This window comes from Rhinatrema bivittatum, chromosome 5 (genome assembly GCF_901001135.1).
Source record: "Rhinatrema bivittatum chromosome 5, aRhiBiv1.1, whole genome shotgun sequence".
In the NCBI taxonomy this organism is placed as follows: domain Eukaryota; kingdom Metazoa; phylum Chordata; class Amphibia; order Gymnophiona; family Rhinatrematidae; genus Rhinatrema; species Rhinatrema bivittatum.
In genome coordinates, this window is record NC_042619.1 from 295,784,799 (window position 1) to 295,807,416 (window position 22,618).

The 22,618-nt window shown below is 45.4% G+C and overlaps 1 protein-coding gene across 3 annotated transcripts in view; it reads right to left on the reverse strand.

Annotated features, from left to right (window-relative positions):
- Positions 1-22,618, reverse strand: part of LOC115092811 (disintegrin and metalloproteinase domain-containing protein 9-like) — a 501,882-nt gene that overhangs the window by 43,942 nt on the left and 435,322 nt on the right. Inside the window, exons 18-20 of one of the 3 annotated variants that reach the window (XR_003857086.1) lie at positions 21,307-21,464; positions 21,112-21,161; positions 20,910-20,973 (exon numbers count right to left, since the gene is read on the reverse strand). The exons of the other annotated variants lie outside the window; for them this stretch is intronic. The gene's annotated coding sequence lies outside the window, so the exon portion shown is untranslated. Of the gene's footprint in view, positions 1-20,909; positions 20,974-21,111; positions 21,162-21,306; positions 21,465-22,618 lie in introns of those variants that run through there. 3 annotated transcript variants of the gene reach the window in all.

Below are 22,618 nucleotides of genomic sequence, written 5' to 3' on the forward strand. Positions count from 1 at the left end.
GTAAGCAACTGTTTTCTCCTTGGATAAACAAGATAAACAATCACAATTGTGGAGACTCCCAAGCACAGTGTTGTGTTCATACTTCTTTATTTCCTCCTGAACAAAATACCCACAACTTAGTGGAACTCCATTTAAGATTTATAAAAATTTCTAAGGACTGATGGCCAATATAACTGTCCTGATGGGAGTCAGCTTCTAGGCAAAAATGAAAAGCAAACATGTAGAATGAATTACCTTATAGGTCTTTTGACTGGTAGCTGATCCCACAAAGACATAGAAGCAGCCATTGCTCTGATTTGGTGTGCACGTGCCTGTTTTGCCAGAGTGATCTACTTTGTTGTAACATGTAGCTATGCATTCAGAGAATTAATCTGTAATTGTTCTTTTGCTCAGTGGTTTCCCTGGTCTATTGGGTTTATGAGACAAAAAGTTGGATAGAGTTTTTAACATCCTTTGTCCTATCCAAGTAAAAGGACAATGCTCTTCTCCATTCTACTGTATGAAGAGCTACCTCCATCTGACTGGAGTGTGGCAGAGGAAAAAAGGTGAGTAGAATGATTTGATTCAGGTGAAAGGAGGAAATTATCTTTGGTAAAAACTGGATGTATATGTATGATAACTTTGCAAATATTCTCATGTAAGGTGGAGTCTAAGAATTAAGATGGGAGAGTTAGTATATATAGCAGTGAATGATGACAGACTTAATTGGCATCTCAGAGACATGGTGGAAGGACAAACAATGGGATAGTGCTATAGTAGGGTACAAATTATATCGTAATAATAGAGAAAAGTAACTTGGTGGCGGGGTGGCACTTTATGTTCGGGATTGCATAGAGTCCAATAGGATAAAGATCCTGCAAGAGACTAAGGGGTAGATTTTCAAAACTTACGTGCGCACGTCCATGTGCGCTCACTACCAGGTGCACACACATGGATGCGCAATTTTATAACATGCGCGCGCATGTAACAAAATGCCATGTTAGCACACACAAGGGGGTAGAGTTAAACAGTTACATGCGGCGACGCATCAGGGCCTTTCCCCATTTCCCTCCCAGTCTGCTCCAATTAAGGAGCAGACTGGGAGGGAACTTCCCAACCCCCTAGCTTAATCTCCTTTCCACTTCTCCTATCCTGCCCTCCCCCTATCCCTATCCTAACTAGCCCGATTTTTAATATCTCACCTTTTGCTCCTGCCTTGGAGCAGGAGCAAGTTGCGTGCGCTGGCACCTTGCCGGCGCATGATCCCCTAGCACAGCGACAAATGGCCGCTGTGCTGGGTGCCCCTAGCCCCGCACCACCCCCAGACCACCCCTTTTTCAAGCCCCAGGACTTACACGCGTCCCGGGGGTTTATGCGCATGGCTGGGCCGTTTGAAAATTGGCCCGGCATGCGTAAGGCCCGGCCACATGCACCAGGGTTTGAAAATCTACTCCTAAATGCACAATGAAATCTTTATAGGTAGAAATACCTTGTGTGTTGGGGAACAGTATAGTGATAGGAGTAAACTACCATCCACCTGGCCAAAATGATAAGACGGACAGTGAAATGTTAAGAGAAATTATGGAAGCTAACCAATTTGGTAGTGCAGTAATAATGGGAGATTTCAATTACCTTAATATTGACTGGATAAGTGAAACTTCAGGAATTGCTAGAGAGATAAAGTTGCTGGATGGAATAAAGCAAGTGTTGCTTACCTGTAACAGGTGTTCTCACAGGACAGCAGGATGTTAGTCTCACATATGGGTGACATCACAGGATGGAGCCCTGTACAGAAAACTTTTCTGTCAAAGCTTCTACAAAGCTTTGACTGACACTGGCACACTGAGTGCACTGAGCATGCTCAGCCTGCAATTATCCCTGTGAGCCATAAGTATCTCCCTCAGTCTCGTCTTATAGCTAAAAGCGCAAGCGAAACTAAAATAAACGTAAAAACGTATACAGACCCAACTCCGCGGGGTGGTGGGTGGGTTTCGTGAGGACTAACATCCTGCTGTCCTGTGAGAATACCTGTTACAGGTAAGCAACATTTGCTTTCTCACAGGACAAGCAGGATGGTAGTCCTCACATATGGGTGAGTACCGAGCTGAGGATGCCCGAGAGTGCAGCAAATGCACCCAAGACGCGCGACAAGCGCAATGACGGGGGTAGAATTTGGACCGGAGGGCATCCTGAAATCCTTAACGGGTTGGTGGAAGGATGTTGGGTAGTGAAACCAAAAAGAATAAGAGTAGACGGACTGGCAAAACATGGAGCATGCGGGCTAGTCGTATCTAAGCAATAATGGGCTGCGAAGGTATGGAAAGAACTCCAGGTTGCAACCTGATAAATATGTACAAGCAGCAGCGGCCGAGGGGAAGCTATGAAGGCTAGGACGGACGCAACAGAGTGTGGTTACACACAGTGTTGTAGTGAAATGCCTGCTTGTTGGTAGGAAAAAGAGATACAGACCGTCATTTAGGAGGAATAGGTCTGTTGGCCCACAGGAACTCGCAGCTTGACTCTTGCCACAGAAGGAAAGAGTTAGGTGGAATTCCTATGGAGTGAGTGCGATCTAGACAGAATGCAAGTGCACTATTACTGTGCAAGAAGTGGAAAAAACCCTCTCTCTCTGGTGAGAGAGAGGTGTTGGAAAAAATGGGCAAAGTATATTCTGAGTAAGGTGAGATGCAACGTCTACCTTAAGAAAGATAGGAAGTTGAATACGTAAAAACCACTCGGTCACGGAGGAACGCAGGGTCGGATGAGTATGTAACAAGGTGTGTAACTCACTGACCCTGTTGGCAGAAATGACATTTATGAGGGAAAAAATTTCCCACGTCAAACTGTGAAAAGAGAGCAATGGAAAGGCTCGAACGGAGAACGTATGAGACTTATAAGGATAAGTTATAGGTTCTGTTCCGTGACTAGTGAAAATAGAGGCGGCTTGATCAGTGGATAATCCATGGTAAGCTGACTCAGAAGGGGTTTACTGTAAATCGGGTATCCCAACTCCCAAACGATACACCAATTGGAACAGAGGTGTACCTATGTGGAGGATGTCTGGGGAGCAGAATCCGAGAGAGCAAGAGAAAGAGTAGTGTAGAAAAAAGAAAAAAGGGTAATACCCTTTTGTATGCGTCATGTGGTAAATCATGCCATTTGGAATGGTAGGATTTATGTATGGAAGGTTTTATGATGCTACCAGTACCTGAGTGTTATGAATCGCCCTGCCCGCGGGTTCCCCCACGAGCAGGCACTCACCCCATGCTGCCTTCACCCGACGCGGCATGGACGCCGACGTCGGGCCTGCCTACGTGGCTGGAGCCGCGGACTGAAGTTCCTCCCGTGGCCCGGAGGCCGTCCCTGGCAGCAGTCTTCACCGCGGCCAGAGCCGCAGACTTTCCTGTCCATCTTCACGGCACAGAGCCACCGCCGCCGTCTTCTCCTCTTCGTGGCATGGAGGCCGCATCCCCGGGCCGGATTAGCGGCTGGAGCTGCCCCCGGGGCCTCCTGCAGCGGCTGGGGCCGCTGCTGTCATCGGGCCCGCTCCTCAGGCCAGCCCTGCCTCTTCTGCATGCTGTACCATCGGTGCAGGCCGCTGTCCACAGTCCTGCACAGCTCTTCCTGCTTCCTCTAGGCGCGCAGCCACGCCTCTCTTCAAGATTTAAAGGGCCAGCCACAGGAAGTGTGGCTGACCACACCTAGGGAGTGGACTTCCTGCCCAGCCCTATAAAAGGGCTGCTCCGTCATTCAGTCTTCGCCTTGCATCGGAGTTGCTTCACTCTGGAGGCTCCTGCCTGCCAGAGCTCCATCAGGTCTTCTTCGTGGAGCTCCTCTTCATTTCATCTCGTCTCGTCATGTCAAGTCATGTTCATGCCTGAGGTCCTCGTCCAGGTGTCCTGGTGTCTCGCTTTGTTCCTGTTTCCTTATGTCCCAGGTTCCTTGGTGTCCTGCCCTTCTTGATGTTTGCTTCAGCACTCCTGAGCCTTTTGGTCCTGTCAGGCCATGCTCTCTCGGATGACGTCTTTCCCGAGCGTGGAATAGCCTACAGGTGGACTGGTGTCCTGTGCTCCTGAGCCATCATGTCCTGCCAGCCGTTGGTGGAGCTTGCTTATTTATTTATTTATTTATTTATTTATTTAAAGCTTTTCTATACCGACTTTCATGATACAGATCAAATCAAATCGGTTTACAGGGAACAGAAGCATTATAACGTTAACCATAACCAGAAGGAGCGGAAAGTTACAATAAAACAGGGGGATGTAACTGGGAGGTGATAAGCAGAGGGGGAAAGAAAAACTCAATAACTAATTACAACTTCGGACGATATTGGCTCCGTCGTTGGAATTCTGCTTCGACTGGATCCTCTCCTGTGCTTGTCCCATTCTCAGCGTGGTCTGTGACCAGCCTCCTCGGGCTGTGTAGTGCGCGCAGTGGGACAGGGTGGTCCGCGACTCAGTTCCACGGGTGGACTGAGTAGGGCGCCCTGAGAGACAGTGCCATTGTCCTTCTGCCCAGCTTCTCGTCTCGTTTGGACTTCGTCAAGTTCCTTGTCTCGTCCTGGATGCCGTTGCATCACTCTTGGTATTATGTCATCGTCTTGTTCCTGATGTCGTTGCATCAACCCTGGTCCGGGATGCCATCGCATCGACCACTGGTCCGTGATGTCTTCGCATCGGCCTTGGTGTCATGTCTTCTTCTGCGATGCCATTGCATCGACCCTGGTGTCATGTCTTCAGCTACCTTGGTGTCTTGTCTTGTGCCAGCCCTCGTCTCTGATGCCGTCCGCATCAGCCTTGGTGTCAAGTCCTTGTCCGCGATGCCGTTGCATCTATCCTGCTGTCATGTCTTTGTGTCAAGGCCCGTCTGTCCTCAACCTCAGGCCAGGCCTGCTGCTCCATGCCGATCCAAGCAGCAGGTCCGAAAGGGCTCGGAATGGTCGGAGGACCATTCACATTCCAACATCATCCTGTTGTTGGCCTTGGGAGCCTGCAGGCCTGGCGGAGGGTAAGACTGTCAGCCATGGTGGAACACGCCGTCAACCCTCGGTTCGATCCTGGTTCCGTCTAGGGTCGGGCTGAAGCCCATGGGCACACTAAAACACCCCGTTTCTCGACACTGAGAACATCAGTAAGTCTACGATTTGTGACTGACTGGTGAGAAGGCGAATTGGTTACTGGTGTGATAGATTGAGAAGTATGGGAAGCATAATGGTCTCGGGCAGGACGTGGGTGTGAAGAATTAGTGAACCCTGTCCCGGTTCAGCATTAGAAGAGTGCTGGCTATGAAAGGCAGCGGAAGAGACACATTTAAGAGGCCCTTGATGGAAGAAAGGCGTCTATGGGAACGCATTGGAAACATGTGTAGGGAGTAGAATTTGTGCACTGTATGGTTCGATTCGGACGCAAAGGGCAAGTTCGGTTGACCTCAGCGCTAGAAGATTTTTCTCGCCACACATGTAGTTCGAGGACCATTTCAGAGGATGGAACCTACATGGAGAAGGTCTGTTAGTGCGTTCGGTAAATCTCTTAGAGAAGTGGCCCGAAGATGCATAGAGTGAGCAAGGGCCAAAGGTAGAGCTGTGCAGCTTCCTTGCAGAGCAGCTAAGATGTTGTGTGTGCTTGTGTGGTGGAAAGCACATTGTCCCTATGCTGTCTGTCTATATGCACAAAGATTTGTTGCAGAGGCAGTATTGGAAGGCATAAGGGTATAATTCATGGCTACAAGCTCCAGGACGTTTATGTGAAACTGCGCCTGGAGCGGAATAAATGCATATTGGGTTGAGAAGATTTTAGGTCAAATTTACAACCCTGAGGAAATGCAAGCATGAGCGGGATCAGACTAGTTTTGGTTCTAGATCTGCAATATAGATGAGGGACGAAAGCAGTTGAACAGCTTGGACCCACTGATAATGGAATTTCACTGAATCTAACCCATAGCAGTTTTGGATCTATGAGGAAAGTACATAGTGAAAAAACCCCATAGCCCAACAATGAAGAATTGAGGGGATGAGATTATGGAAAAATGTGCGCAGGGACATGTAAGAATTTATTAGAATGTCTGCGCGTATGCTGGACAGGAAGGTCATTGTGACTGTGGTGTCCAGAAGTGTTGTAAAAGGGATTTATGGCAGTGACAGTAATCCCAGTTAGTAAATGTATAGTGAGTCATGAAGAAGTTAGAGCTCTGTGCGTGGACTGACTGTGGTTATGCAGCTGTCCATGCAAGGAAAAGCGTGAATGATGTTGCTCTCCGCAGAGAAGCAGTATTCAACGATAGTGATTCAATGAATACCCCAGTTGCCGAAGCTGGTGTAACTGGCAGAGCTTGGGATTGTAATATTGTTGACTCACCATGAAGCACATAGAAAGATTAGAGGTAATGTACTTACTGTGATATGGAAGCATGGTAATGAGAGATACCATTTTACCTGTGCTTTCTGAAGAAAGTTGGTATTTCTGAGGTCCAGGATGGGCGGAGAGTAACTACTTTCTGTTGAAAGAAAGAATAGTGTAATTAAAACTCCCCCAACCCCCCCTTCCCCCCTCTGCGCTTTGTAGCGTCTGGGGGAGTGTACCGGAAACCTTGGTACAAGGTGGGGTGGCTGCTCTGATATCCAGCCAGTTGGGAGACCAGGAGGTGTCCAACTGGAGGGGCTGCTGTAATCTGGATATCATGTAACCTCCGTCGGTAGTGTGAGTGGTAAAGTCTTACCTGCATTTCTGTGTGCTGTACAAGGAGACATCGAAACCTGTCATCAGGCTTCGAGGTGGACTTGCACTTGAGGCAGCATTTGCTGGATTTCATGTTTAGCAGATCAATGAATGCACCTGGAACTTTGGTTCTGAAGCAGGAACCAAAAGCCAGAGCATTAATCAGTACAGAGCCTCATTGCTGAAAAAGGGGAGGAAGCCTTGATGCAATCCCAAAGAAATGATAGAGAGGTTCTCCTAGTATTGTGGCTGACATAGCTGGCATAGCGATATGTGACACTACTACGGTTCTTGGAAGGTACATGACCTAGAACTTTTCAAACCATGTGGCCTGAATTAGAGAACACATCTCAATGGGAATGCCGCAGAAGCGGGTACTTACCATCCGACGTGGATCGCCGAAGGACGAGCCAGTGAAGATTGCTGGCTCCGTCGATTTCAGGAGTCCTCGAGGGGTAGCCTGTGGATGTAGACGTCCGTCTCAACTCTGATGCCTGGTATGGTGGCGCAGGTATAGAGGAGACAGGCTGGGCGTGGCTGGCGCTTACACCATAATTAGTGGAGGGCCACAATCCTGTACCGATGACGGTGGGGCACGTCTCGGGAACAAGGGAGCCGATTAACGAACTCATGAACCCGACCCTTGTCGCAGCAGCTCGATGTCTCATGACGCCAGTGCAGAATTCTTCGGAACTCATTCCGGTGTTTCTGCAGCACCAAGGACTGCCAAAACTGTGCGGAACAGTGCCGATGGCAGTGGTGATGTTGCTTGGCCCGAGCATTGTCCAGCATCGAGAAGGATAGTACCAATGTGCTGGATGGCATCGGTGGCGGACGGTCACTGGGTCGGTGATGATGCATGCCACGGTGCTTGGCCCGGTTTTCCCCAGCGCCGAGATGGATGCCCTCGCTGTCGTGGATGGTGACTGATAATGAACGGTCAGCATGCCTGCACTGCTCCTGGCACTATGTAGTGTCTTAGGCTAAAACGGCAAAAAACAACAAAGGGACAACCTTATACCGTGAAAGGATTATATTAACAAGCCCGACTCCAACTGAGTTTTGCCTGTTAAGGCTGCACCAGGGGCTAAAAAATTTTAAAGAAAGAACAATTTTTAAAAAAAATATTAAAATCACAATTAAAATTATCCATACCAACATATGTAGAACAAATATAAAATTCATATTACCTAAAATTACAACTGATGACTACATAGAACTAAACATTCTATGTATGGAAAGATGATAAGCCAGGACCTAAATTTCCACATAATCAAAAAACAATTATAATCAGAACCCATAGACAGAAAACAATTATAAATAAAACCAAAAATTTTTTAGCCCCTGATGCAGCCTTAATAGGCGAAACTCAGCTGGAGTCGGGCTTGTTAATATAATCCTTTCACGGTATAAGGTTGTCCCTTTGTTGTTTTTTGCCTTGGCTATCTGGGACCGCCTTCCGATTTGTTTTTTTAGGCTAAAATGGGGCTTTAGTAAGAACCCAAAGCATGGAGCACTGTGTTTAGGCGAAGGCATTACGTGGCGGTGCTATGTCGGTGTTGACGGTGTCGATGGCGGCCGAAGCGGCCTTGAGGGTATCATCAAAAATATATATGAAAAAACGTCAATGACTCGGCCAGAGTACTGATGACAGTGATGGAGCACTGACGGCCTCGGCATAGGTATCTATGGGAATGATCTGACATCAAATAATTAAAAAAAAAACATCGTTGGTATCGGAAAAATGATACCGGCATCAATGGAGTCGATGACACATCGATAGGAACGATGAAGACACCGATGGAAACGATGTGGGCGTCGAGGGCATCGATGTATGGAGGAGGGCGTCGAAAGCATCGGTGGCATGGCCACGGGCATCGACGGCATGGCCACGGATGTCGACGGTATTGATTGGATCGACTCGGGCAACAATGGCGTCCATGGCATTGATACCACAGACGTGGGCACCGACGCCACGGGTGCGGGCACCATTGGATTCGATATGGGCATCGATGCCACGGACGTGGGCACCAATGCCACCGATGTGGGCATCGATGCCACGGACATGGACACCGATGGCCACTGATGTGGGCATCGATGCCACGGACATGGGCACTGATGGCCACCAATGGAAAGGCCCTAGGCATCGATGGCATCCATAAAATATAGGATGGCATCGATGGAATGACTCCGACATCGATGGAAGCGCCCCGGGCGATGGTGGCATCGACCTGGCATGGATGGCACCGACGAGACAAGGTGTACGTCGATGGCATCCATCCGGGCAATGATAGCACCGATGGAACCCAAGGAAAAATCAGTGCCATGGATGAAAAGCATGGATGGCACATGTTTTTTTTTTTCGATTATTTGATGTGACATCGTTCCCATAGATACCTACGCCGATGCCGTCAGTGCTCCGTCACTGTCATCATCAGGGTACCACGGCGGGAGGTGTACCGATGGCATCTAAGAATCCAGGATGGTCTGAAGGGGGTACCGACGGTAGTGATGGGGCATCGACTGCGCGAGGGTACCGGGGAAATCGAAGGACCTGAATCTACAGGGGCCCTGGCGGCAACGGAAACCATGGAAATCCCTTTCCCACTAGCGCCAATAACCAAGCAGAGTGTCAGAGGGACACTCGCAGGCTATGTGTAGCTAACTGAAAAAATAGGGAGAGGGAAGGCCGCAGTCGGTTGGCAAGCCAGAAAGGTGACAGGAACCGACCGAAAAAACAGGGTATAGTACTCATCGAGCGTCGAATAAACGTACGCGGAGGGCGACCCGAGCAGGGAAAAATGTTTGTGAAATAAAAGTTTATCTTTCCTTGAGGAAAAAGTGTTAGTATTTCTCACAGAGCTCCTAACCGCTATGCTTACTGCAGAACGGAAAAAAGAAGACTGAGAGAGACACCAGTGGCTCACAGGGATAATTGAAGGCCGAGCATGCTCAGTGCACTCAGTGTGCCAGTGTCAGTCAAAGCTTTGTAGAAACTTTGACAGAAAAGTTTTCCGTACAGGGCTCCATCCTGTGATGTCACCTATATGTGAGGACTACTATCCTGCTTGTCCTGTAAGAAATGACACTTTTATGGAGCAACTGGTTCACGAACCAAAGAGAGGGAGCAATTTTAGATCTAATTCTCAGTGGAGTGCAGGATTTGGTGAAAACGGTAATGATGGTGGGAACGCTTGGAAATAGTGATCATAATATGAACAAATTTGAATTAATGACTGGAAGGGGGATAGTAAGTAAATCCACGGTTCTAGCACTAAACTTTCAAAAGGTAAACTTTGAGAAAATGAGAAAAAAAAACCTTAAAGGTGCAGGTGGAAAGGTTAAGAATGTGCAACAGGCATGGAATTTGTTAAAAAACAAACAAAAAAAATGTTAGAAGAGCAGCGCAGATGTATTCCACACACTAAGAAAGGTGAAAGGAAGGTCAAAGACTGTCGGCATGCCTAATAAGTGAGGTGAAAGAGGTTATTTCAACCAAAAGATCTTCATTCAAATATTGTAATAAGGATCCTTCAGAAGAAAACAGGATAAAACATAAGCATTGGCAAATTAAATTTAAGACATTGATAAGACTGGCTAAAAGAGAATTTGAAAAGAAGTTGGCAGTAGAGACAAAAATTCATAATACAAACTTTTTCAATATATCCGAATTAGAAAGCCTGTGAGGGAATTGTTTGGACAGTTAGATGATTGAGGGGTTAAAGGGGCACTTAGGGGCAATAAAGTCATCACAGAAAAACTAAACAAATTCTTTGCTTCAGTGTTTACTGAAGAGGATGTTGGGGAGATACCCATTCTGGAGACAGTTTTCAAGGGTGATGATTCAGATGAACTGAAACAAATCACTGTGAACCTGGAAGATGTGGTGTCTAGACTGACAAACAGAGGAGTGGTAAATCATCTGAACCGGATGGTATATACCTCAGGGTTCTGAAAGAACTAAAAAATTAAATTTCAGACCTATTTCAATTAATTTGTAACATATCATTAAAATCATTTGTTGTACCTGAAGACTGGAAGGTGGCCAATGTAACCTCAATATTTAAAAAGAGCTCCAGGGGTGATCAGGAAACTATAGACCAGTAAGCCTGTGTTGCGAACACGCTCAGGGAGCCCTGGGAAGGGCATAGAGGTGCGATCGCTTGCTCCTGAGAGAAAGTGAGCCCTTGGGCCCCGAGGTGGCTCAGGGAGGAGCCCCAAGACACACCCTGAAATGAGGTGAGCAAGTACAAGCTAGGATGGAGCAAGAACACAGGAGGAGGAAGAAGTGGGTCGACCCTCTGTTGAACCAACCCGTACTAGAGAGGACAGAGGCTGGAAACTCTGAGATAAGGTACCGGAGTAGGAGATTCCGGTCCCGTGAGAGTAAGTCAGAGTAAAGGGGAACGAGGACTCCTGGAACTTGGACGAAAAGAGGACTCCTGGACTTGATGAAACGAGACTCTCGAAGACATGGAGACTTGGACAAGGGAATACTCTTGGAGATTTGGACAAGGGAATACTCTTGAAGACTTGGACAAGACGATACTCTTGGAGACTTGAGAGAGTGCTGTCCCTCAGGGCGCCTTACACATCCCAATGTGGACTGGTCATGGACCACCCTGTCCGCTACGCGCCCTACACAACCTGGAAGGCTAGTCACGGACCACGCTGAGAGCGAGACGTGCACAGTAGGGATGTGAATCGTTTTTTTGACGGATAAAAATATCGTACGATATTTTCTCATCCATCAGGAATCGGGAGGTCCCTGAAAGCGATAGGAATAAAGGGCACACAAAAACAACCCCCAAACCCACCCCGACCCTTTAAATCTCATTATTTAGAATCCCCCACCCTCCCAACCCCCCAAAAAAACTTTTCTAAAGTACCTGATGGTCCAGCGGGAGTCCCGGGAGCGATTTCCCACTCGGGCCATCGGCTGCCACTAATCAAAATGGCGCCAATGGCCCTTTGCCCTTACCATGTGACAGGGGCTATCAGTGCCATTGGCCAGCCCCTGTCACATGGTAATAGCAATGGCTGGCCTGTGCCATTTTTAAAGATGGCGCTGGCCGTCCATTGCTGCCCCCACTGTCTATTCTTCTTTGGGGCAGCTCCTGCCATTGAAGAGAATCTGCGCTGGGGCAGGACCGGCCCCAAAGAAGAAGAGACATTGGGGGCAGCTCCATGCCGCGAGAACTCCAGCAGCAGCACTCGGGCTGCGACAAGGAGAGGAATCCCTGCAAGGGAATTCCCCTGAAGGGGGAGTCGGCAGCCTGGCTCCAGCCATGAAGAGAAGTGTGGCTCGGCAGCAGTCCGGCTGCGAGGGAGCGCAGCAGCATCGGCCCAGCACTGGGAAAGGTGAGTGACTGCCCACAGGATACAGGAGCGGGCAGGGGCATAACAGTAGCCCCCCTCTGAAGCCCCCCAAAAGCCTGTTCAATGGCCGAGGGTGGAAGGCATAACTCCGCTTGTGAGGAATTGAAGCGAAGACAAGCAACATGTTTGATGTATACTATACCGTTATATGTAACAATTTGTTCGATTGTAAACCGGGGTGAAGGCTAACTGCTAAACCTCGGTATAAATAAATAAATAAATGTTGACGACTTGACCTAGACACAGGAACACAAAAAGGAAAGTCCAAGTAATTGCCACACTGCCTCAAGGCGCAGGGAAGCATAGACAGTCTCTGTTGTAAAGTTGGTGCTGCCTGGGGAAACGAGGAGCATAAGCAGTCTCTGGTGAAAGGCATTGGCACTACTACGAGGAGCGGAGAAGGACAGGAAACACCACTGAAGAGAGCGCACAGGCCCCCGAGGAGCAGGTACCTAGCTAGGAGCCAGCGTGCTTGATGAAGTACAAGAGAGTCCAAAGAATGTGTTACCAAAGGAAGATTTGTCATGAGGTATGAAGATCCTTTGCTGAAAGGTTGGCGTAAGTGAAAAAGTCCAATAGAAGGAAGCTCAAAGTTACAAGTTCTAATTATTTTAAGAGGATGGCAGTAAAAGCTACTCCTCTTGAGTCTACGAAGGGAGAATGGTATCTTTCAGGAAAGCTACGTACAGATGCAATTGAGCCAGTGAAGAAGAATTAAGGCTCAAGGGTAGCAAGGACTCCAGCAGGCAATGGGTAAGCCAGGATGGCATTTATAGTCCTTTACTAAGCAGCGGATGTAGCAAATTCGTAAGTCCAGTTCAGATCTACCAGCTCAGGGCGTTGCAAGAAGGATGCTGGAGGAAAAATATCAGCAAACGCTGGATTGTAGCAACTTGTCTTGGCACAACAAGGAACCACACAGTGCTGGTTTAGTAGCTTGCAATGGAGAAAATGTAGAACTTCTCACTTGTATGAAGCAACGTAGGATCAGAAGCTGGATCCAAGGTGAACTAGCCGTGTAGAATTCTAGGAGATGAAAAAGCTCCATGGTGAACTTCAAACTTGAAGAAAGGTTTGGCTAGAAATTACTCCGGTAAGGAGCGAAGTGAGCAAGGGGAAGCAGAACCAGGTTTAGGGTGTAGGCCCCTCCTGCAGGTTGTTTGTCCGAAAAACTGGGATTCCGTAGAGTATACTCGTTGAAGCTTGGAAGTAATTGACGAACAGTCAAAGTTAATACTGGAGATGGAAGCCTGGGTGCAGGCGCCTCCTGCAGGTTGTGAAAACCCAGGGAGAACTAACATTGCTGTGGGAATAAATGAAGATGGTCCTTGGAATGATGGCAGGCGCCTCCTATTGGTCAAAAAGGTTCCAGGACTGTAAGGAAACTAAGAAGGTCTGGATGCAGGTGTAACCTGCGAGTCGTAGGAACCAGACATACTGTAAAGAGACAAGTGGGTTAATACAGTTATGAGTGAAAAAAAAAACCAATAAACATGAGTCCAGAAATTTGGAGTAAAAATCCTGCTAATGAACAGGAAATGTTCGTCCAAGAAAAGACAAAGTTTGTTTAAAAACTTAGGAAAGTGTGAGTTCATAACTTGGAGAAAAACTTCTGCTTGAAACCAGAACCAAAGTTCGGAACTTGAGAAAAAAAAATTTTCTGCTTAAATATAGGGAACAAGAGTTCAGAAAAATGTTGTTAAAAAAGACAAATAACAAACTCCAGCAAACTTGAAAAAACTTATCTGGTAAAAAGTTCTGGCCAGACATTTTGAAATAATTTGTCCAGAAAATTTTGTGGTAAAAATCTCTGGTGAAACTTAGACCAGGCAAGAATTTTAAAATTGTCCAGGAAATTTTGTGCCCAACACAGACACCAGCTCACTGGGTTCACGGCCTTCAGATTCTGTTGCAAACACACTCAGGGAGCCCTAGGAAGGGCAAAGAGGCGCAATTGCTTGCTCCTGAGAGACAGTGAGCCCATGGGCCCCGAGGTGGCTCAGGGAGGAGCCCCAAGACACACCCCGAGGTGAGATGAGGTGAGCAAGTACAAGCTAATGTGGAGCAAGAACACAGGAGAAGGACAAAGTGGGTCAACCCTCTGTTGAACCAACCCGTACTAGAGAGGACAGAGGCTGGAAACTTTGAGGTAAGGTACTGGAGTAGGAGATTCCAGTCCCATGAGAGACAAACAGAGTACAGAGGAACAAGGACTCCTGGAACTTGGATGAAAAGAGGACTCCTGGACTGGATGAGACGAGACGAGACTCTCAAAGACATGGAGACTTGGACAAGACAATACTCTTGTAGACTTGGACAAGGGAATACTCTTGAAGACTTGGACAAGATGATAATCTTGGAGACTTGAGAGAGTGTTGACCCTCAGAGTGCCCGACACAGCCCGACGTGGACTGGTCATGGACCACCCTGTCCGCTGCACACCCTACACAACCTGGAAGGCTGGTCGTGGACCACGCTGAGAGCAAGACGTGCACAGAGAGAAGAGAGTCCGGGCAGCACTTGAGAGAATTCCAACCGGAGACGACTCCAGTCACCTGAAGACTAACACCTGAAGACTAACACTGGGAACGCTTCTGCGAAAGATGACTGGAGGAGAAATCTGGGGAACGGCAAGGCTGCAGACGGATTCTTCAGGAACGAGATGAGGAGAAAAAGAAGAAGGTACGCAAGAGGGGACGCCTCAAGCGCAGGTCATCTGGACACCCGGACATCTGAATCTCAGAATGAGAAGACAACTGGATATCAGGGTTTCTGGACATCTGGGATGATGGACACATGTAGAGAAGTCTACTGGACGAGTAGATATCTGAGGGTCGTAGAGAAGAAGACGACGGACATCAGGACGAAGGACATCTGAACAAAGGACATCTGGATTACTGGAACCAGAGGACATCTTGACAATTAGACATCTGGACATCAGGACATCGGGAATATCAGAGACATCTGAGATGGATGAGGAACCCTGAAGGGGAAGGGAAGCCAAGGGCTGCAACATACCATGAGGATGATCCGACGAGGAATGAAACCTGGAGCATCGGACAGACATCAGGAACAAGAAGACATGGAACATGAAGTCTTCCAGACAGGTGCAGCAAGATGGACCACAATGGAAGAGGTGGAACTCCGAAGATGGAATCTGGAGAGGTTGTAGCTCCGAAGATGGTGTAACTCCGAGGATGGATTATGGAACAGTAGTAACTCAATGGAGGCTGTAACTCCAAGGATGGATAATGAAGCAGATGTAACTCCATGGAGGCTGTAACTCCATCTGAAGGCACTGAGGAACTGAAGCAGTGCCTTTCTATAGGGCAGGACCAGGAAGAGCCCTGAAGTCTTCATCTGGGAGGAGACTGGAGTGCTTCCTGTCTCTGCCCTTTAAGAGATGAAGAGAGATGTGCAGCCTGCCCCTAGAGGGAGCCCCAGGAAGGAAGGAAGATGGGCGGAGCTAGGCCTGCAGCAGTGTCGTGGAGCCTGGAGTCGGCCGGAGTCAGTTCCTGCCGCTGAAGAGGAGCTGTGCTGGGGCAGAACCAGCCCCGACAAAGAGGAGACAGAGGAGGCGGCTCCCTGCTGCGAGAACTCTGGCAGCAGCACTTGGGCCGTGGCGAGGAGAGGAATCCCCGTGAGGGGATTCCCCTGAAGGAGGAGTCAGAAGCGCGGCTCCAACCACGAAGAGAAGCGCGGCTCGGCAGCAGTCCGGCCGCGAGGGAGAGCAGCAGTGTCAGCTCGGCACCGGGAAAGGTGAGCGACTGCCCGCGGGATACAGGCCGTGGGCAGGGGTGTAACAGCTTGACTTCAGTGCCAGGAAAAATCATGGAAAATCTTATAAAGAATAAAATCACAAAACATTTAGACAGACATGGTTTAATGGGGCATAGCCAGCTTGGATTTACCCAAGAGAAGTCTTGCCTCAGAAATCTACATTTTTTGAAGGGGTGAATAAACATGTGGACAAAGGTGGTAAATAAACATGTGGACAGTAGATGTGGTGTATTTGGATTTTCAGAAGGCATTTGACAAAGTCACAAATGAGAGGCTTATAAGAAAACTAAAAAGTCATGGGATGGGAGGTGATGTCTTTTTGTATCGCTCCATGGTGAGACTGCACCTTGAATATAGCATCTTTGGCTAAAGAAGTAGTCCCAGAACCAGTCACTAGGGCTGAGATAGCACTAGGAGGGCTACGTGCATCTGAGCTCAAGAACAAAACTGTTCCTTCTACAGCAGCATTGAACATGCCTAGCTGAGGTTGCCCAGTAAAACCACTTGGATTTGAACTTATCAAAAGACTTCAATTGATGCCTGGGTCAAAGAAGAAACCACCAGTCCAGATGAGGCAGGTCTGATGGACTTTTCTCTTTTCTTCTCCATACTGAAAATTGGACAAGGAAAAATAGAGAAAGGAGGTAATACTCACAGTCTCCAGGAATTCTTCAGTTCCTGATCCAGGAACCTCACTCAGGACAAATGATGTTAGGCAAGTCCGGGTAGAGAGGGGCACGATGGTCCAATAGCCCAAACTCCTTTGTTTGATGCCTGTGTATGGCTCTTGATGTGGAACTCAACCAGGAAGAGGAAAAAGAACATTTCCTGTTTTCTGAGATGGGCTGTCACTACTGCTAAGTACTTGGTAAAAACTCTTGAAGCCACAGCAAGGCCAAATGGCTGAAAAACACAGGAACTTCCTGTGGTCAGGATGAATGGGGATATGGGTATACACATCTTTCAGAACCAGAGAGCACAGCTAGTTTCCTTCTCCAGGAAGGGAAGGATCATTGGACAGAGTGACTATCTTGAATTTCTTTGTGTAAAAATGTGTTCAGGGCCCTGCAATCTAGGATGGGGCAAAGATCTTGATGTCTTCAGATTCAAGAAATATCTGGTAGAACCCTGTTCCCACTTGCTCTGGAGGTACCCTATCTAAACCCCATGCATTCAATAAAACAGATATTTCCCCAATCAAGACCCTCTTTTCCTGCTGGTCAGAGGAGGTCTGGTTGGGGAAGCCTTCTGTAATTAATCTTGTAGCACTGTTTTACTATGTGAAGGGCCTACACGTTGGAAGGTGTTTGTGGCCACACTTGGGTAAAGAGGAGCAATCTGCTACCAATCGGTATGCTACTTGAGCCGGCTCTCTGGTTGTGCTCTCTATAGGGAGTCGAAAAGATGTTTTATGCTGCATGGTTAGATCTGATCTCTTTCTTTAGTGATCACAATGCATTTGTTTCTGTTGGTGGTTTGGCTTAGTTTTATAGAAGGTTATGTATCTTTCCACTGGTAAAAGACTGCCCCTTTTGATAACTGGTTTTGGAACCATTTTATATAATGCTGCTGTTCCTGAGTCACTGTGCAGAATCTGTAATGTACAGTGGTCCTTAAGATCCATTGTTTCTTTAACTTTATTGCCAAACAAGTTGTCACCTAGGAATGGAACTCCTCCCAAAATCCAGGGAGTCTCTGACCTTCTTCCAGTCAGACCTATAGAGTTCTTCCATTTTATAGAACAAATTCTGCTAGGAAATAGGTGGCATCCATCCATATTCATAGCAATTAGATGATTCATGGTCTGGACCCAGGGGCTTGTAGTAGATGTCATTGGCCATTGGTGACGGACATCTTGTGGCCACAGAGTCTTTGAAGTCACTGGATGTGATCTTCTTGGAACCGGACATCCCAATATCTTTTTATAATATAAATATATATTTTTTGTTAGCACTATTCATTTACTTATTATTTTTATATACAGACATTTGATCTGAGATATCACATCGGTTTATATTCAGGTCCTATAGGTATTTCTCTATCCCCAGAGGGCTTACCATTGAAGTTTTGTACCTGAGGCAATGGAGGGTAAAGTGACTTGCCCAAGGTCACAAGGAGTAATAGTGGGACTCAAATCCTAGTCTCCTGGATTGTAGCCCACTGCTCTAACCACTAGGCTATTTTTCCTCCCACTGAAAAAATGCTGCTGAGGGGTTGCTAAGGCAGCAAGGCAAAAATGAAAATCAAAAAGTGAGATTGTGAAAACAGATTATGAGAAAGGCTAGAGCGAGACAGGGTACATATCCGTGCAGAAACTCAAACAAAAAAAGACTGAGGGGCTCAAGAGGCAGTGCAAACATGGGAACTCCTAAACTTGCTCAGTAGTAATACTTTAAAGAAGAATTTTAAAAGACCTACGTGTGCCAAAGCTGGGAGATACATGTTTCGGGCTGGCCCGCACAGCGCAAATTTTAAGAAGTGCCCAGGTACGCGCACAAATCAATAAGTAAAATCAGGGGCGGGATGTGGACTTGGTCTGGGTAGAGCATGGGTATTCTGGGAAGGTGACTTAAAATGTGTGCGTATTTAAACTGATCCCCTGCCAATTTATTTTACTTCTGCTGTGGATGTCATTTAAGTTTTAAAATATAAAAAATCAGGGCTACTCAGTGGGGTTTGAAGGGTCAGGGCTAATCGGGTAAAAGGGAGAAAGGTTAGAGGGGTTAGGAAATCGGGAGCCTTACCTGGGAATGGAGTGGGGAAACTGGTACTAGTGTCGGTGCGAATCGAATATAATCCCCCTGCATATGCGGTAGAACCAGCATTTACATGCGACCATACAAAATTGCATGCTTACAGCTGATTTTATATCATACATGCATGAGCTATAAAATGGCTGCTTCCTTTCATGCTAGCATGTACACTTATGCCTGTGCAGCTGTTTAAAAGTTACTGTTTCCCTGAGCTAGAGAGATAAGTCATTTTGGTACCAACAAATGCTATAAATATAGCGGAAACAGTGCCCGCGATAAAAAAAGGGGCATGGTTGGGCTAATTACCCTGCTCCCTCATAGGCAATTTCTGCAATGTGCAATAAATTTATCATACCTGTGCTCTTTTTTGCTTCACACTCTGTGAGAGAGAGAGACTGAGACTCTGTATAGAGTCAGTCTGACACTCTCTCTATATGTACCACTGTAGAGGGGCACTTTGAATCGGGGTGGAGGGGGGTTTAGGGGGGTGGTGTTACAGAAACATTCTGAGGCATTCATAATAAAATTGACATTACTAAAGATATGTAGTCTTTATAATAGATGAAAAGTATAGCTAGAGGACTACTCTATTTTACTATGAATGCCTCAGAATGTTTCTGTAACACCACCTCTCTAACTCTCCCCCCCCCCCAACCTTCCAAACCCACCCTGATTCAAAGTGCCCCTCTACAGTGGTACATATATAGAGAGTGTCAAACTGACTCTATACAGAGGTGCTCTCTCTCTCAAAAAATATTTTTGCTATAATGCAAGACTATCGCAAGCACAATGCACTGAAAAATAGGTGTAGTTAACGACGTTCATTTCCTTTAACTCTGCCCAAATTCCTCCCAGTAGAATATTCAATGTAGAATGTGCATTATTTATCGTGTACATTAGGGATTAATGTGCGCAATAATGAGTTAAGGCCCTACTGCAAAATGATAAATGACCCTGTAAGTTAGCTGGATAAATAGCTTCTCCCCATTACGACCCCCATCTCGCCCACCAATTAGCCAGCTAACTACTTTGCCCGATAAACAGTTATCCAGCTAAGTGGCATCTGCCCAGTGTTGCCGGATATTCAGCCACAGCCACTTAGCCGATTAAGCCCTAACTTATCTGGCTAACTGGCGCTGAATATTGGGACCATAGTGCTAAAGGTGTACATACATACATACATAAACATAAAAATGACGGCATAAAAGGACCAAATGGTCCATCCAGTCTACCCTGCAAGCTTATGGTAGTATCTGCTGCGCCATGCATATTATTCCCATGCTTAACAGATTCCTAGACTGTAAAAGTTGGGCCCTTGTTGGTTGCTGTTTGAATACAATTCCCCATTACCCGTACAGTCTATTCAAAATTAAAACATTCATTCTGCTCTAGCAAGAGGACATATTCAGCTGATTTAAGTCATAGGGAAATGGCTGCTTATGGAATGAAGGTGCTGCAGAAATCCTTCTGTATTGGAATGTCTGCAAATGTTATACAGAAATCCTTCTGTATTGGAATGTCTGCAAATGATATATTAATATAACAAGAGAACATTTTGGCTTTCTGGACCATGGGATGATGTTTCAAGGATTGCTGAGTACAAATGGGGGGCCAATTGTCAAAGTAGGGAGTACAGTGTCTTTCAACACAGACTGAAAAACCTACTGAGGAAGGCTTTAAACTAGAATCACTGTGGGTGGGTGAACAAAACTCTAAGGTAAGAAGAACATTAATTGCTTATATAGAAATGGGAAAAAAGGGCAATATCTGGCAAGCTATATATACTAATGCTCATAATATTATATATAATTGCAGGGCTTCTGAGGTAAGGAGGTGGTTCAGTGGGTTAATTTGGAAAAAGAGAATGGAACATTGTTTATATTGGCGTAATATATGTTGCGCGTCCCATCCGCGTCCAGCCTGTGCATGGGCCTGCTCACCTTGCTAGTTCCTCTGCAGGTCATGGATCGGCCTCCCCAGCAGCAGCCGCGAGGTCCTCCAGGCCTCAGTGTCCTGCGGCGGTGGTTGCCGGGCCTTCCACTGCGCACCAGGCCTCTCGCCGGAGTTCGGTGTCTCCAGTGGCATTGGCCACGCCCCTATGTTTTATGGCTTTATGATGACAAATCCGAATGACGGTATATAAATTTGATAAATAAATAAATAAATTAATTAAATGAATAAAATAAATTAAATCAAACGAATTACATAAGATAAACCAATAAACATTCAATGACAAATTGTGTTAAAGTAGATGAGATTAATTATGGAACAGAGAAGAAGTAATAACTACGTGCATCAACATTACCTTCAAATTGAGTAACATGTAGAGTGTATACTCTAGTGTAATATGAGATCTCTGGAAGAGTTCACTAAAATAAAATTAAAAATTGTAAAATGTAAAAAATCAAAACTTAAAAATTAAAAGAAAGAAAGATCAAAATTAATAAAAATTCAAGATTAAAAAAGTAAAGATGATATCTAAAAAACATTGGAAAATTAGAATTTACCTGATTTAATATATCAGAATGACTTTTAAAACATATCTTGGTCGGTTGTCCTGTAAAGTGAGTAATAAAATTAGTTGTAAACTATAAACTAATAAAATCCTTAATTCTAAAAGGTAATATGCTATATGGATTTACTCAGACATGTCTATATATTAAGCAATTTATTATTAAAAAGAGCAAGTTTTAATATTTCACCTCAAGGAGTCCTGGAGTCCACGAGTAAAGATAATGTATTATGCTCATTGCATTGGCACCTTTCAATAAAAAACTTTGTAAACAAGTGAAACGGCCTTTCGATTCACGGTTCAGAGTGCTTCATGTGATGGCGCTTTTCGACAGCAGGGCTTCTGTAACTAGTTATAAGAAAGCAAAATATGTAGGTTTGACAAATCTGGATTCGAAGGATTTTTTCAAGAGCGATTACACTATACTAAATAATATATTGTGGATGACGCTCAACCAACATCTTTCACAACAATAGTATATATGTCTATCCTATCAAACAATGAATTGCAATGTTTAACAAAGGTCACTATCTGCAGTAGTATTCTATAGAGGCATCATAAGTAGGTAGTGAAAAATTGCTAGTTTGCACAAATGTAAGTCTTAATACTGCAGACAGATAAACACAAACCCGTCTCTCTTGAAACAGCAAATAGCCCACGATCAAAATCGCTATATATCATGTATTATTTTCAAAGATATGAGGATATTTTTCTATTCGGATGCCAGGACTCCTTGAGGTGAAATATTAAAACTTGCTCTTTTTAATAATAAATTGCTTAATATATAGACATGTCTGAGCAAATCCATAAGGCATATTACCTTTTAGAATTAAGGATTATATTAGTTCATAGTTTACAACTAATTTTATTACTCACTTTACAGGCAACTGACCAAGATATGTTTTAAAAGTCATTCTGATATATTAAATCAGGTAAATTCTAATTTTCCATTGTTTTTTAGATATCATCTTTATTTTTTAATCTTGAATTTTTATTAATTTTGATCTTTCTTTTAATTTTTAAGTTTTGATTTTTTTACATTTTACAATTTTTTATTTTATTTTAGTGAACACTTCCAGAGATCTCATATTACACTAGAGTATACTCTCTAGATGTTACTCAATTTGAAGGTAATGCTGATGCATGTAGTTATTACTTCTTCTCTGTTCTATAATTAACCTGTCGCCTCGGTTCCTCATCTACTTTAACACAATTTGTCATTGAATGTTTATTGGTTTATCTTATATAATTCGTTTGATTTAATTAATTTTATTAATTAATTTTATTAATTTTATTTAATTTTTGTGGTTGGGTTGTTTTATTGTTATTAAAGTTTATATTTAATGTATTTTTTGTAGAGCCCCTGATGCAGCCATAAAGCGAAACTTTGGCCAGAGTCGGGCATGTTCAATAAGAATTGAATAAAATTCTTTCCAAAGCATCGGCCTGGTTTTTGTTTTTCCATTTCCGTGGCTTTCCTGGACTGATTACCGCCTTGTTTT